Source organism: Cetorhinus maximus, chromosome 4 (assembly GCF_964194155.1).
Source record: "Cetorhinus maximus chromosome 4, sCetMax3.hap1.1, whole genome shotgun sequence".
NCBI classification, from domain to species: domain Eukaryota; kingdom Metazoa; phylum Chordata; class Chondrichthyes; order Lamniformes; family Cetorhinidae; genus Cetorhinus; species Cetorhinus maximus.
In genome coordinates, this window is record NC_135882.1 from 12536909 (window position 1) to 12552003 (window position 15095).

Genomic DNA, 15095 nt, shown 5'->3' on the forward strand with positions numbered 1-15095 from the left:
AGCATTGAGAAGTGTGCTGTCGGCTGCAGTTTAAATATGGCGCCTTGCATGAGGAAGGGGTGAGGTAACAGCGTGGCAGGCAAATCGGAGGCTGCCCGCCAGCGAGACGGCGTATTTCCTGTGGCTGCATAATTAATGAGGCAGGAATGGGACAATACAGCGCGAAAAGCCACCATTGCAGCTAGCGGGTAAAATAACTTTCTTCCCGCCTGCTACCACACTTTAAGCGCATCTGGGACGATTCCGCCCAGGGTGTTCCACCTTAAACTCAGGCTTACGCAAATCCTGCTTTGACATTCCATGCCATAAATTATATTTCAGCATATATCTTTGTCGTTAGCCTGTAATGACTTCCCTCTTACTCACTGGGCCATCAGGTGCTTGGGCCTCTTTGCTTTGCCGGGAACACTTAGGGTCCTCGGCATTGCATAGCCTGGTTCGTGAAATCACAGATCGGCCGGAAACCTATGAAGACACGAGTAGGGTATTTTTTTTTTTGGATCATCAAGCTGTTCCATGTCAATTCAATGCCCTTGTGAAACTGCGCAGCCTCAAGGTTGTCGCTAAGTGTTCAGAGGTGCCCTAATCAGCAAAGCAGTGAGTGCTGCTGACGCTAAGGTGCTCATTCAAATTAGATCAAGTCTGGTCAATAGCAGGAAATCTCCATCAGGGACCTGACGTTGCTTAATGTGACACATTTTTTTTTTTTTTTTTTTTTTTTGTAAAAATATACTTTATTCATAAAAAATCTTCAATCACATTCAAAACCATTTCAAAAACAACATTACAAGGGTACAATCCAGGTTAAACTTTTACAAAATGTATCACCAGGTGCATCAGTACAAACAATGTTACAATCATTTACAGCCTTTCATTTTGATCTGTACAGCCCGAGGGGCTCTAAACAGTTCCCAGTCTCTCGGTGCGCTGTGGTAGAAAGGTCTTAGACAGCGACCCTTCCCCATTGCGCCTTTGCGGCAGCTGCCCCAAGCTTTAGTGCGTCCCTCAGCACGTATTCCTGGACTTTGGATTGTGCCAGTCCGCAACAATCGGTCGGGGACAACTCTTTGTGCTGGAAGACCAACAAGTTTCGGGCAGACCAAAGCGCCTCTTTCACCGAGTTGATGATCCTCCAGCTGCAGTCGATGTTTGTCTCGGTGTGTGTCCCTGGGAACAGCCCGTAGAGCACAGAGTCCTGTGTCACAGAACTGCTCGGGATGAACCTCGACAGCAACCACTGCATCTCTCTCCAGACTTTCTTTGCAAAGGCACAATCCACAAGGAGGTGAACAACGGTCTCTTCCCCACCACAGCCACCTCGAGGGCATCGTGCAGAGGGGGTGAGACTCCTGGCGTGTAGGAAGGATCTGACGGGGAGGGCCTTTCTCACCACCAGCCAAGCTACGTCTTGGTGCTTGTTGGAAAGTTCTGGCGATGAGGCATTCTGCCAAATGACTTTAATGTGACACATTAGCATATCACTGGCAGGAACGGTAGGAGGGAAAGGAGGGGAGGAAGCCACAAATTATCTCAATCAACCGTGATTTTAACCCTTTGAAGGTTAGGGTAGCACAAGGTTGAAATTTTCCAAGGGATAACACATTCAGGGAATATTGGATTGTTTTTCCACCAAAACGCACGCACTTGAAATTTAGGTCTACGTGGTTTATTACAGATATATTACAGATATGAATGATGGGTTTTTTTTTCTAAATGATACAGCAAATTATTAAAACTAAAAAAAAACTACAGTTAGGGGATTATGGTGTTTTCTCCTCTTTTGTGTAGCCATCTGCAGAAGAAATTAAGATCTGCCGCACTTGGCTAAGTTTCATTTCTTGAATTTGCATTTTAACAATAGAACTCGTGTCAATCCAAAGTCATATATTTGCAATAAAAAAATGAATTTTCCAATTATTTGAATGAATCAAGTTTGCATTAAGAATAGAGAGATCAATATCCAATTCATTGTGTTTACACCTGCGATTTCTGCCAAAGTTCCCCAGTGTGAACAGAGATCTAGATCTGCACTCACGGCCTCAGTGGTGTGGGCATCCAATGGGCCATCGATCTCCTGACCAATTCACCCTCATGCAGCATGTAGAATCCTGGCCTCTTGTGCATGAGGTGAGTGAGCAAAACTGTGGGGTCCAATGGGGATAAGTCAGAGGTCATCTGGGAGCTGGGAACTGTGGAGGAGCAAAGAGATTTAAGGGGTGCATGTACAGAAAACAGCTATGGGACAGGTACAAAAAAAAAAGCCTATTGGAATTTTGGCATTTAAGGATTGGGATCCAAAGGAGCGGAAGTTATGTTAAAGCTGCAGAGAACTCTGGTTAGACCCCAAATGCAGCATCGCATTTAACTCTGGCACTGTTTCACAGGAAGAGTCCATTGGCCTTGGATGGAGTGTACTACAGATTCACCAGAAAGATACCAGGCCTCAAAAGGGGTTAAGTTGTGAGCACAGGTTCCATAGATGAGGCTTGTATTCCTTTGAATATAGAATATTTTTTTAAAAGTCATCTAAATGTAGCGTTTAACATGGTTAAGGTATGCAGTACTTGGCAATGAAAAGTGAAAGCCACGATAGTCCCACTAGACGCTCTCTCATCAGAGAAAGATAGCTGGTGATGGGTTTAACCTGAGGGTGACCACGCCTCAGGCAAGGGGTGAGGTTGAGAAGGCAGGGCCCTCATGATTGATCTGAGCCAGTAATGGAATTGAGCCCGTGCTGTTGGCATCACTCTACACCATGAACCATCTGTCCAGCCAACTGAACCAACCGACCCCCTAGATTGCAGTAGAGCCCAGAACAATGTCGGGGTGCCTACACCATGTGGACTGCAGCGGTTCACGAAGGCAGCCCACCACCGCCTTCTCAAGGGCAATTGGGGATGGGCAAAAAATGCTGGCCTAGCCAGCAATGCTCACATCCCGTGAAGGAATTTAAGAAAAAAGGGGTGGGGGGCATTACCTTAAAATTAGAGCTCAAGCGTTCAGGGTGTGATGTCAGGAAACGCTTCTTCACACAAAGGGAAGTGGAAATCTGGAACTCCCTCCCTCACACAGAAAGCTGTTGAGGCTGGGAGTAGATTGAAAATTTCAGAACTGAGGCTGATAGATTTTTGTTAGACATGTTAATTGTATATCAATTAGGTATTAATTGTATTCAGATGGTGGGGACTCACCTGTGCACATAATATGTGTGTATATATGTATGTATATATATATATATATATTTATATATTATATATGATATATGGGAGTAGAATGAAAGAGGGTTCATTTTCGGCTGTGTATGCTATATGTCTCTGTAACCAAAAGACTTATAAATGTAGTTTTCTTTCATTCTTTCACAGGATGTGGACATTGTTGGCAAGGCCAGCATTTATTGCCCATCCATAATTGCCCTTGAGAAGGTGGTGGTGAGCCATCTTCTTGAACTGCTGCAGTCCATGTGGTGCAGGTACACCCACAGTGCTGTTAGGAAGGGCGTTCCAGGATTTCGACCAGTGACAGTGAAGGAATGGCGATACATTTCCAAGTCAGGATGGTGTGTGGCTTGGAGGAGAACTTGCAGGGGATGGTGCTCCCATTTGTCTGCTGGCCTTGTCCTTCTAGGTGATGGAGGTCGTGGATTTAATGATGAGGATTCGGTTCTATTCTTCGCTGCTTGACTACCTGAGTGCTAACAAAAAACAAAAAAAACCTCTTTAAGTGGCTTGGTGTCAAATTTTGTTGAGTACTGCTCCTGTGAAAATGCATTGTGATTTTTCCTTTAATTTATTCTTTGATGGGACGTGAATGTCACTGGCAAGGCCAGCATTTGTTACCCATCCCTCATTGCCCTTCAATTGAGTGACTTGCTAGGGAGTTAAGGGTCAACCACATTGCTGTGGATCTGGATCAGGTAAGGATGGCAGATTTCCTTCCTTAAAGGGCATCACTGATGGGATTTTACAGATAGTTGTCATGGTCACCATTATTGACAAGCTTTTAATTCCAGATTCATTAATTGAATTTAAATTCCACAGTGGGATTTGAACCCATGTTCCCAAAGAATTAGCCTGGGCCTCTGAATTTCTAGCCTAGCAATGTTGCCACTGTGTCACATCTTTTCTGCTTTCTTATTTTCCACCACCAACCTCACTTTCCCCCACCTCCCCCCAACCTCCCAGTTTTATCTATAGTAAAGGTGCTATATAAATGCAAGTCGTTATTGTTGCACAAGTTTCGACTAATTAAAAAAGGCACACAAAACACTTACTGCATATATTTTAAAAACAAAGACACTTAGTTGTATGGTATAAACAAAATACATACCATATTACAGGTATATTCAATAAACAACAAGGGAAGGAGCTAATATAACTCCGTCACTTCCCTACGGTGTTCCTGAGCCTTGACTTATTATTGTCTTATTTTTCACAATCCACAATTTCTTGATCTGGATCCTCAATATCTGCTGGTAATCTATTCAGTTTGCACTAACCTCCACCTAATCAATAAACCTGTGTTGGCCATTATCGCAAAGGCTGCATTTTGCATCTACTGACATTAAATTATGAACCTGGTCATCCAGGTAACTCAGTCCGGAACACCGTGTCAATAAACAGTTCAACTTTCAGTCATAAAACTGAAAGTTACTTATGTATTAAATGAGAAGAGAATTCCAAGCATGCTATTTTGTGGGTTTGGAGGATAGCTCACATTGATGGCTTGTGACTTCACCTGAATGCCTTAATTGTGTAACTATTCACTAATTAACATTTACTCACCCCTCCTGGCAAATCCTCCATGCCATTTTGCAGATGTATTAAAAATGTCTGGTGATGCCAAGCACAATTACAAAAGCCACTCGATATTTTAATGGTTAACTTCGTCCAACTTTTCCCTTGACTGCTTGCATTTAGCTAACCTGGCCTCCGTGGCTTAATAATAAGAAATGGTCCGATATATATTTTGTGGAGATTTGCATTTAATTTTAGTTAATTGAGTGCTTTTTTGTCTTTTTCTTTCCTGCTCAGCATAAAATAGCTTTCAATTTTTCAAGCATTTGTGGCTAGAAATCTCTTTTGAAACCTCATAAATGGGCTGCATTTATTACCTCGCCATTAATAATGGATAAATGTCTTTGCTACTGAATGTTCTTCAAGATCCACATAAATGTCAAAAAGAATATTTTCATATAACCCAAGGTTTTACCAGCAGCACATTATTGAAAAAACAATATAATACAAGCTTTAAAATTAGAATGTCTACTGTTAAAGGTTTGCACTATGGCATTGATTCCTCTTCTCGAAACTCCAGCAGTCAGTTTGTCTTGGCAGTCACACGAAATTAAACTACTGGTTTGTAAATCTTCAGAGCGTGAGCACAAATCCCACACCCCACCTACACCAACCCCCCACCACCCACCACCCCCAACCCCACCCCCACCTCCCCACAATGACCTCAAACAATAGAATTTGTGTGTCTTGTTTCTGTTCCCTCATCTGCTGCCAGGGACATTATTTTAATCACCTCTAGAGGGGTCAGGAATGAAATAAATGGTGTAATAATTGCTGTCTTTGGCAAGAGAAACGCGGCCTCATCTGAAATGCAGAGGCTGCCATCCCCAGATGTTGCAGAAGCATCAACTACACCCAAGAAAAATTGGATTAGTCACATTCTTGTCTTCTAATGGATACACTCTGTGATCTTTAGAGCTTCATTTACTGTGTTAATAGTGCTTTGCCTGAGTTCCTTTCAGAACCTGTAAGAAGAAATATTCCTGTGCAGGCCGCAACCACTGACACGAGTAATATCATATTCATCACAAGCAGACCTCATATCTCATTACTGCACGGAGAGTTTGCCTGAGGCTTCTGCGCGCAGTCAGGCCAGACCATCATGTGGAGTCATACAGGTATATTGTGAAATGATTTAATGCGATAATAATGTCCACTTTGTGAGACAGATTGTGTTTTTTATAGTAGCTGATGGTTAATGAATGATACATTAGCAAACACACTAAAACATTATTGGGAAATGTAGATGAAGACACAGTCCTCTTCTCTGAATAAAAGATGAAAGACGGGACGATGGAATCAGTGAGATTGCCAGGCTTTACTTTTGAAATATGTCAACAAATTCACTCAGGAATATTAAAGAAAAAGCCATAAAATTATTACTGACATGGACTGATATACCTCATCTTTAATCAAATGAAGAGCAGCGAAATGGCAAAGTGAACAAGGGCACTATTGTGCCAGTTTATTAGATCAACATTTTGTGGATTAATCTGGCTTGGTCTTTATCTAACACCGCGGTGAACGTACTGCTAGACTGTGAAATGACTTAAGAATAGAGAGTTCTGCTCCAGCAGCTCTCTCCCAATGCAGAAGAAATTATACCGAACCATTACTTTGCTCAGGATCTCTTTATTACAGTTTTATGATTGAAAGAACAAATGCATCTGCGTGCTCTTTAACATTAACAGCAAGCGATGCCAACAGGCTAAATCTGTATAAAATGACTGGAACTCTCTGAGGTCTGCGATAACATTGTTGCACCACATTCACAAAATCTGTCATACTTACAATTATTTGGTTTATTCAGTGAGTGTTATTAGTGAAGGAGTACATCAAATGCTGGCAATCTCTATTTTTCATTGCTCATTGATTTTTAGAATGTTCACTGTTGGAATGTGACAGGACATATCTTCTTTGGGTCTGTGTTAAAAAGGAACAAATGTTCTTCTTCGTGGCATTCGCCAGTTTAAAGGTTAACAAAGGCAACATGTTTAAGTACAGTATCAGCACATTAGGACTTTTTTTTTTCACAATAAGGTGCGATGACATAACCTCGTTTTTTTTTGGGTCTGGAGAATGAATTATGTAAACCCTCTCAACCTAAAACTGTTTCAAGTCAATTAATTGTTGTAATTACTTAAGATTTCTTCTTGATGACTATTGTTCTCTGGAGGATTAGATGATAACCTGTCATCTGTGTGCCTGATAAATTAGACCTGATTTGTGCTTTGCTACAAGCCCCTATTTTTGCTCTGGGATGAAAGCAGCCACTGAAAAGGAGCAATGAAAAAAAAAATCACTTAATCACTGCGTTAGTTTTGGAAATCAATCTTTCCATCACACACCCGACCTACAACAATAGATAGCAGCTACACTCACTTTGTATGTCCCCTTTACACCCTCACAGAACTCAGCAAGTTCCTTTTCTACTGCAGTTGTTCTGAGGCGTCACGACGTCAGCCACACAAAAATAAAATTTAAACATTGAAGCGGATTATATTGATTTTTTTTGATCTGAGCACTGACAGGGCTGCTATAACTGACTCAGCACCTCTGGGCTTAGCCTGAGCAAAAATCAATCAGGGTCCCGCCTGTCCGCTGACCCCTGCTGGAAAGTGTCTTTGCTTGGACCTGGGGGGTTGCAGGCAGGATTGAGCGCAGCTGTGCCGCCCTCCACAGTCGAGCAGCCAGCTAGCACACACTGTTGACTCTCAAATACGAAGAATGGGGCTGTGAATGGGGCCAACTGGTGTCCGTGGAAACATGTCCAACTTCAACCAGTGACCTACAAAAACGTAAGACAAGAAGGCAGACACACCTGAGTTATTTGCAGTTAAAATAACTAACATTCTGCAAGATACGAGGCTTCACTTCTGTGGTTATTAGTTTCGCTGACTTGGCAGGTAATTGCCTGAGTTGGAACTGGGGTGCAACCAAACAGGCAAATGCAAAGAATTTAAATACATTCACACAAATACACATGCTTACCAAATACACACAGGTAAGAAACAGAATAAGGATGCTTAACGTGTTTTCATATTTCAGTTCCTCCCTCAGTGTAATCACTACATCTCACCATCAAATCCATGGTTAAACTTCATTAAAATGAAGCCTTATACAGTTTAAAAAGCTGCAGTGTTTCTCGTGCCCCTCGTGGTTCCACAATACGAATGTGAAATGGACCTTCCCAAGGCCTCTGCAGCTGTGCTGCCAGCTGATACTAGTCTGAGTTTATAAGGCGTTGTCCAGCCCAAAATTGACATAGGGGACCCATAGGCGTCCTGGTCTGACTCGACGGGGCAGGGGGCACTCTCCGTCAGACCACCTGTAGGCCAGGGGGTGGGTGGGTGTGTGGGGTTGTAGATAACGCCACGGCTACAGCAACAGTGGCAACTATACAGTAAGTTATTGCTCTGGCTGCTACCGCCCTTACCTCAGCTGGGCAGGAGATTTGAAAATCCATATCCATATACAGGCCCTCATTTAAAGATTGCATAAGAGCTGTAAAGGCCCCATGTGCTCTTTATTATATGCTAATGATTATTACCTGTTGGCTGTTTGTTCAAGCCCCATTAATCGGTGGTTCCATTCCATGCTATTAGTATGTTACCCGCTTCTGCATCCTGCTGTGACCTATGGTCCTCAGGGATCTTCTGGAGGTGATGTCCTTTCAAGATGTGATTTCTTTTTTTATATTCATTCAAGGGATGTGGGCTTCATTGGCTAGACCAGGATTTACTGCCCATCCCTAATTGCCCTTGAGAAAGTGCTGGTGAGCTTCCTTCTTGAACCACTGTAGTCCATGTGGTGTAGGTACACCCACAGTGCTGTTAGGGAGGGAGTTCCAGGATTTTGACCCAGCAACAGCGAAGGAACGGCAATATATTTCCAAGTCAGGATGGTGAGTGGCTTGGAGGAGAACTTGTCCTTCTAGATGGTAGCAGTGCTGGGTTTGGAAGCTGCTGTCTAAGGAGCCTTGGCGAGTTTCTGCAATGCATCTTGTAGATGGTACACACTGCTGCTACTGTGCGTCAGTGGTGGAGGGAGTGAATGTTTGTGGATGGGGTGCCAATCAAGCGGGCTGCTTTGTCCTGGTTGGTGTCAAGCTTCTTGAGTGTTGTGGGAGCTGTACTCATCCAGGCAAGTGGGGAGTATTCCATCACACTCCTGGCTTGTGCCTTGTAGATTTTGGACTGGCTTTGGGGAGCCAGGAGGTGAGTTACTCGCCACAGGATTCCTAGCCTCTGACATGCTCTTGTAGCAATAGTACTTATATGGTTAGTCCAGTTCAGTTTCTGGTCAATCGGAACCCCCAGGATGTTGATATTGGAGGATTCAGTGATGTTAATGCCATTGAATTTCAAGGGGCAATGGTTAGATTCTGTCTTGTTGGAGATGGTCATTGCCTGACACTTGTGTGGCATGAATGTTACTTGCCACTTGTCAGCCCAAGCCTGGGTATTGTCCAGGTCTTTCTGCATTTGGACATGGACTGCTTTATTATCTGAGGGGTCGCAAATGGTGCTCAACATTGTGCAATCATCAGCGAACATCCCCACTTCTGACCTTATGATGGAAGGAAGGTCATTGATGAAGCAGCTGAAGATGGTCGGGCCTAGGACACTATCCTGAGGAACTCCTGCAGTGATGCCCTGGGGCTGAGATGACTGATCACCAACAGCCACAACCATCTTCCTTTGTGCTGGGTATGACTCCAACCAGCGGAGAGTTCATCAAATCGATAGTCCCTGATGCAGTGGAACACTAACCCCAATTCAGAAGCGTGTGGAGACTTTCCATGAAATAATGTACCCTTCTTCAATGACAGAAGAGTGGTAAAATTCACTGATCTCCATGTCCCTGAGCAAAACATGTTCAATGCCTAATAGTGATTGTGCTGGCATAATAAAACAGTAAAGATCTGCAGGGTTATCGGGTCACTATTCCAGAAAGGGTGGCAGCTGATGAACGGCGCAGGGAGCAGAGTTGAAGGCTTTGGCTAAGCAATGGAGTGGTCGTGCTACAGTGGCTTCTGCCTGGTGATCTGCTAGTAATGGCTTTTGAGGCAGCACATACTACCACACCAGTCATACTCCTACCCATTGAAAACTAATTCAGACCACCCAAGGCACAGGATAATGATGTGTCACAACCAATAATAATGTTTTTTTTTTGTCGTCTTTTCTGTGTTTAAAGTTTTCCGGGTACTTTTTCAGTTATTGTATTTTTTAAAAGAATTCCAATCGAATTTAAAAAATGAGTTTTGCATTTGTTGGTTGAAAATCAAAAATAACTCAAATGTTTCAACAACATTTGCATATCTTTTACCCACCTCTAATTTTTCTTTTGAAAATACTTATTCTTCAGATTTTATTTGATTTAGATTAGGGGTGAAAGGCTCACAGAACCAATCTTGTGAGGCTCCTGAAAAATGACATGATGTTAGTTTAGGTTGACAGCCCTGCCAACTTCCAGGTGAAAGCCAGTTAAAAATCGAGGAGAAATTATTTTAAAAGGCAGGAATTTGTCGGCGAAAATCACTAAATACTGATAACAAAGAAATCCACTAGCAAGTTGGCATGAGCTTCTCATGTTTTAATATAAGCATAGACACACAAGCAGTCAGAATGGAGAAGCCCTTTGAAGTGGAGTTCTGACCCTGTTGTCCGTGTTTCACAACTTGCATGAACATAGTGACAGCTGTCTTAAACAGCCTGTCGTCTATAAGATCCTTCCAAAGTAGTTTTAACTTCTCGACATTTCTCACATTGCATGTTTTTGTAAAAATAGAAATGCGTTGTGCTTTGTCGATGGTTCTTTGACAATTGTCATGGGAAAGAAGGGCCCAATTTTAACTCTTGAGTGAGTGATGGGTTAAAATTGGGCCAAAGCCCTTTGGAACCAAAATCGCCCAATTGGTGAGGCCTTGGAGAAGCCACTGCGAAAGATGTGCTTCCAGGAACTTGCCTCTTAGAGGAGGACGGGTAGCTGGAGGAGTTCAACTCAAAGCCGTTAACCCTTTCAAGGGGGTCACTCCTTTGAGTTAGGGTGCAGACAGCTGGGAAAAGGCAAGGTTTGAAAGCTACGGTCAATAATGGACTTTGAGTTTTGCCGCCTATTCCTTAACATCGGTTCGTTAATAAAACTGGGAGCTGCGGAATTGGATTTCATTGGGTTTGTCTGTGGGGACTAAATGACAAAAGTAGGCAGCATCCGTCTTTTATCCCCTACCTAGTGTACAACATTTGAAGGACAGTAGATGCAGCTTTGCATTGACCTTTAGTGCCTGTGTGTTGCCTGGAGCCCTGTCATCCTGCAGGGTTTGATATATTTTCACGTATCGCAGCATGACTTGAATTTCAAGTCGAGATCGACAGGAGCTTTCCAGAGTGTTGACCCAATGAGATATATTTTCTTTGCCGTTCTGTTTTGCTGCAGAGGTTTATGACCCAGCCTGGAGAAGCCCACTTGATAGCATAAACCTCATTAAACACAAATCCGACTGAGCAACTTTCTTTATTGCTGATTTGCTGCGTTCATCAGCGGCTGCGATCAGTGCATTTCCAGCAAGGTTACGCCCACCCACCCCCCCACCCCACCTCCCCCCCACCCCCACCTCCACGCCACCACCCCACCTCCCCCCCTGCCACCCCCACCTCCACGCCACCACCACTCTCTATCTGCTGCACTGAAGGAATGAAATCTCCCCAAGTGGTATTTACTCGAAAGCATCTGTTTTCTTTCACAAGATCAAATCTCTTTTGACTTCGCTGCTCGTCCTGGGCCAGGAAACCATGATCTCTGGTTACCTAGCAACCGGGATGCTCAGCAGCCAGTGTAGATGCAGAAGATGAGCTTGCAAAGGTCAATTGATTGTGGCTGCCTTGTCCTTTGGTGATATGTTATTGTTGGCACACACTTCCAATGTTACACTAATACACCATGATTAGTTTTTATTTGTGTTTGTGTACCGAGGTTTATTTGAGTTAAAAAAAAAATACAAGCAAGACTTGAGGGGAAGTCTGAGTGAAAAGCAGCCATGGACAAAAAAGCTGAAATCATTGAAATCATCTGACTGCTGACTATCCTGCTGTGCTGCCTTAGGCAGTTACATATTTCCATTGAGTTATTTTATGATCAGGCCAGTATGTTATTGAAATATTATCCCTTTAGACGAGCTCATTCTGGTAGAAGATGACAGATTCTCAGCGCAGTGATTTAGTCCACAGACCAAACACAAGATTGTGCCCAAACATAGTTTGAGAGAGTCAGGTCACTGTGGCAATCCAGCACACCAGAACGGAGGCGTCTAAAGTTGAAAGGAAACCTTGCCGCCATGTCTGTCAGGACTGCAGACTGCAGACGCTGTTAGCTCACAAAGACAGGGAGCAGCAAGTGAACGTGCGCAACCCGATCAAAATAAAGAAACTCATTTCACTAATCCTCAATTCAGGATATTTTCTTGTGCGATAAAGCTGATTAATACACGAGATTACCGAGCAGTTTAAGGGTTCAAGTAGTGATGCCTAGGAGAGATAATAAAACTTATCAGAAGCAACGACCCTATCAGATCGCATCTTAATAAGATCATATCAAAGGGGTTCAGTTGACCTCATGGTCTTCAAGACCAGGGATCAAGAATTTTATAGCCATAAGCTGAACAATGAGGCAAGATGAAATCTCAATTATTTCTAATAATGTGTACAGTGAAGATCACAGAGTCGTTTCATTCAGTTTTGAAATCTTTTAGGCAGCCAGTGCACTCACTGTCGTTCACTTGTGATCATGTTTGGGCTGTGATGTACTCATTGAAACTTTGTGGCATAACAAAAACAATTGGTCACCAAAAATGTTCCACTGGTCTTTATGAGAAAATGATAAGTTAGGAGTTAAGAATCAAATGTAAACAAATCTTAAATTCAGTGAACAAGTACAGATCAGAGAACAAAAAAGGCGTAATCAGGTTTATTCCTAACATTTTCCTATTTGGAGCTTTGAGCTCACAAATAGCTGTTAATATCTATATATGTTTATCTATCATTTATCTATCTATCTCTGCTCATCTTTGAACGATCCATCTAGGAACATAGGAACAGTAGGCCATTCAGCCCCTCGAGCCTGTTCCACCATTCAGTTAGATACTGGTTGATTTGTATCTTAATTCCATCTGCCCACCTCAATTCCATATCCCTTAATGCACTTATTGAGCAAAAGTCTACCAATCTCAGTTCTGAAGTCTTTGGTTGACTCCTAGCTTCAACAGATATTTGGGGGAGAGAGTTCCAGGTTTCACTATTGATTGTGTGAAAAGGCTACCCAGTTATGAAAAATGGAAATGACACAGTAAGATCATAAACTAGCTGTAGGATTTCCGAAAGAAATATGAAAACATCATTTTAAAAGTATGTTAAAGGTGATGGCAAGCATATGCCAACAGCTGAGTGCCTCTAAGGCATCATTCAGAATCACCCGGATTCACAACAATGTCTAGTGTAAAGAATTAAACGGAGCTACAGTTCAGTTGCATTACAAGGTCAGAGGCGATTGAACTCTGTACTTCCGATTACTATAGGTCCTATTGTGTTCTGGAATATTCTGGAAGATATATGCTGTAAGATTGGCAATACCACTTGTCCTGCATTGCACAACAGTTTGGAAATTCTGCCCCTTTGTTGAGAGAAACGTAATTGTACATGAACACTTGCTATCTACAGGTATCATTGGGCTAACAAGTGAATTCAGATACCAAACATATATTATTTGGAGTTTTGTTCTTAAAGTTGACGATGTCGGGCGGAATCATCCAGTCTCGTTGGCATCGGGCATCATGGCGGGCGGACAATTCGGCTTGAGGGGCAGAAATCAATTTCACGCTGGCGTGAACGCACAGCGGGATTATCCAATGGTGTCTGCCATGGCGGAATGCGAATCCCACTGGAGGCTGTCATGAACCCGATTTGCATCGCAGCAATGGGATGCAAAATAAGGCCTGACCTGAACCGTGTCCCCCATGCCCAATTTACCGTTGTGCCAGCGGAAAAGCACGCCAGACCAGAACACGTCTCGACAAGCACAACGTGCAGAAGTCGCGACTTACCATTACGGCCTTGCTCAGATCGCGGACATCCAAGGAGAAGAAGGTGCTGGAGCCCTACAGCTACTGGACCCTGGAGGAACACGTGGATCGCATGGTGGGTGGAGTTCCACCCAGGGGGGAAGAGTGTCTGGGGGCATAGGAATGTGTACAGGGGAAGGAGGGAGTTTGGAGATTGAAGGCGTCTGGGGAGGGGAAGGGAGTAAGGGTGGAGAAAGGACTAAGGGGGGGATGTCTAGGTGAACGTGAAAAGGAGGGTTCTGTGGAGTCAATGACTGTCTTCTGGGGAGCGAAAGGAGGGTGGGCATGGTAGGAGGTAATGGCGAGTAGGAGATGGGGCAAAGGGAGCTGGAAAGGTGGGGGGGGTGAGGGTGCATCATTAGAGGTAGAAAGGACAGTGAGGGTGGTTGGGGGGTCTCGGAGGCAGACACGGACACTAGAGGTGGGAAGGAGGAGGTTGGGTAGGTCAATGTGGATGGGGGTGGGATTCTCAGGAAGGTAGGGAACGTGCATGTTCCCCAAAACATCCTGGAAAGACAAGGGTTCGGGTTGTTAGGTGATGGTTGGAGGTGGAAGGTGATACCAGGGGGGTCAACAGTGATGAAAGGGCATGGGTGACTGGGGGAGGGGAAAGGGCGGGGAGCTGATCAGAAACTTAACGACTACCATGGTTTTCAAAATCGTAAGTAAGTAGAGTCCCGTGTTGGACGGGCACAGGTGCTGCATGGGAGTGTGATGAGTCGGTGGGTGGAGATGCAGGTCAGCTCAGATGGACAACTGAAAGAGAACCCCAGCAGGCAGCATTGGAAATGCTCAGGACAGTGAGGTGACTGCGATGGATGAAGGCTCCGTGTGTGTGGGGGAATGTTTGCATGAGGCTCCGAAAGGCCCTGCCACACACACACTTCTCCCTCCAGAATCACTCGTGGTCTGGCTGCATGCAGCTGAACTGCTAGTGGGGGGGATGCAGTGAGTGGACTCGCGAAGCCTGTCAATGAAGCTGATAGACAATGTTGCACATTATTCAGTGAAAGTGAATGTATTTTCAGATTATAAAGTGAAAAAATGTGTTCACGTGTGCAACCACTTGTGATCAGAATTTCTTAACTATCACTTCTTCTAGGTGCTGCCCTGACATCCGCAGCAGGGGTGGAGACAGCCTGTGCAATGGTTGGCCCTGTTGTATCTGATGACTTTGGTGTGCG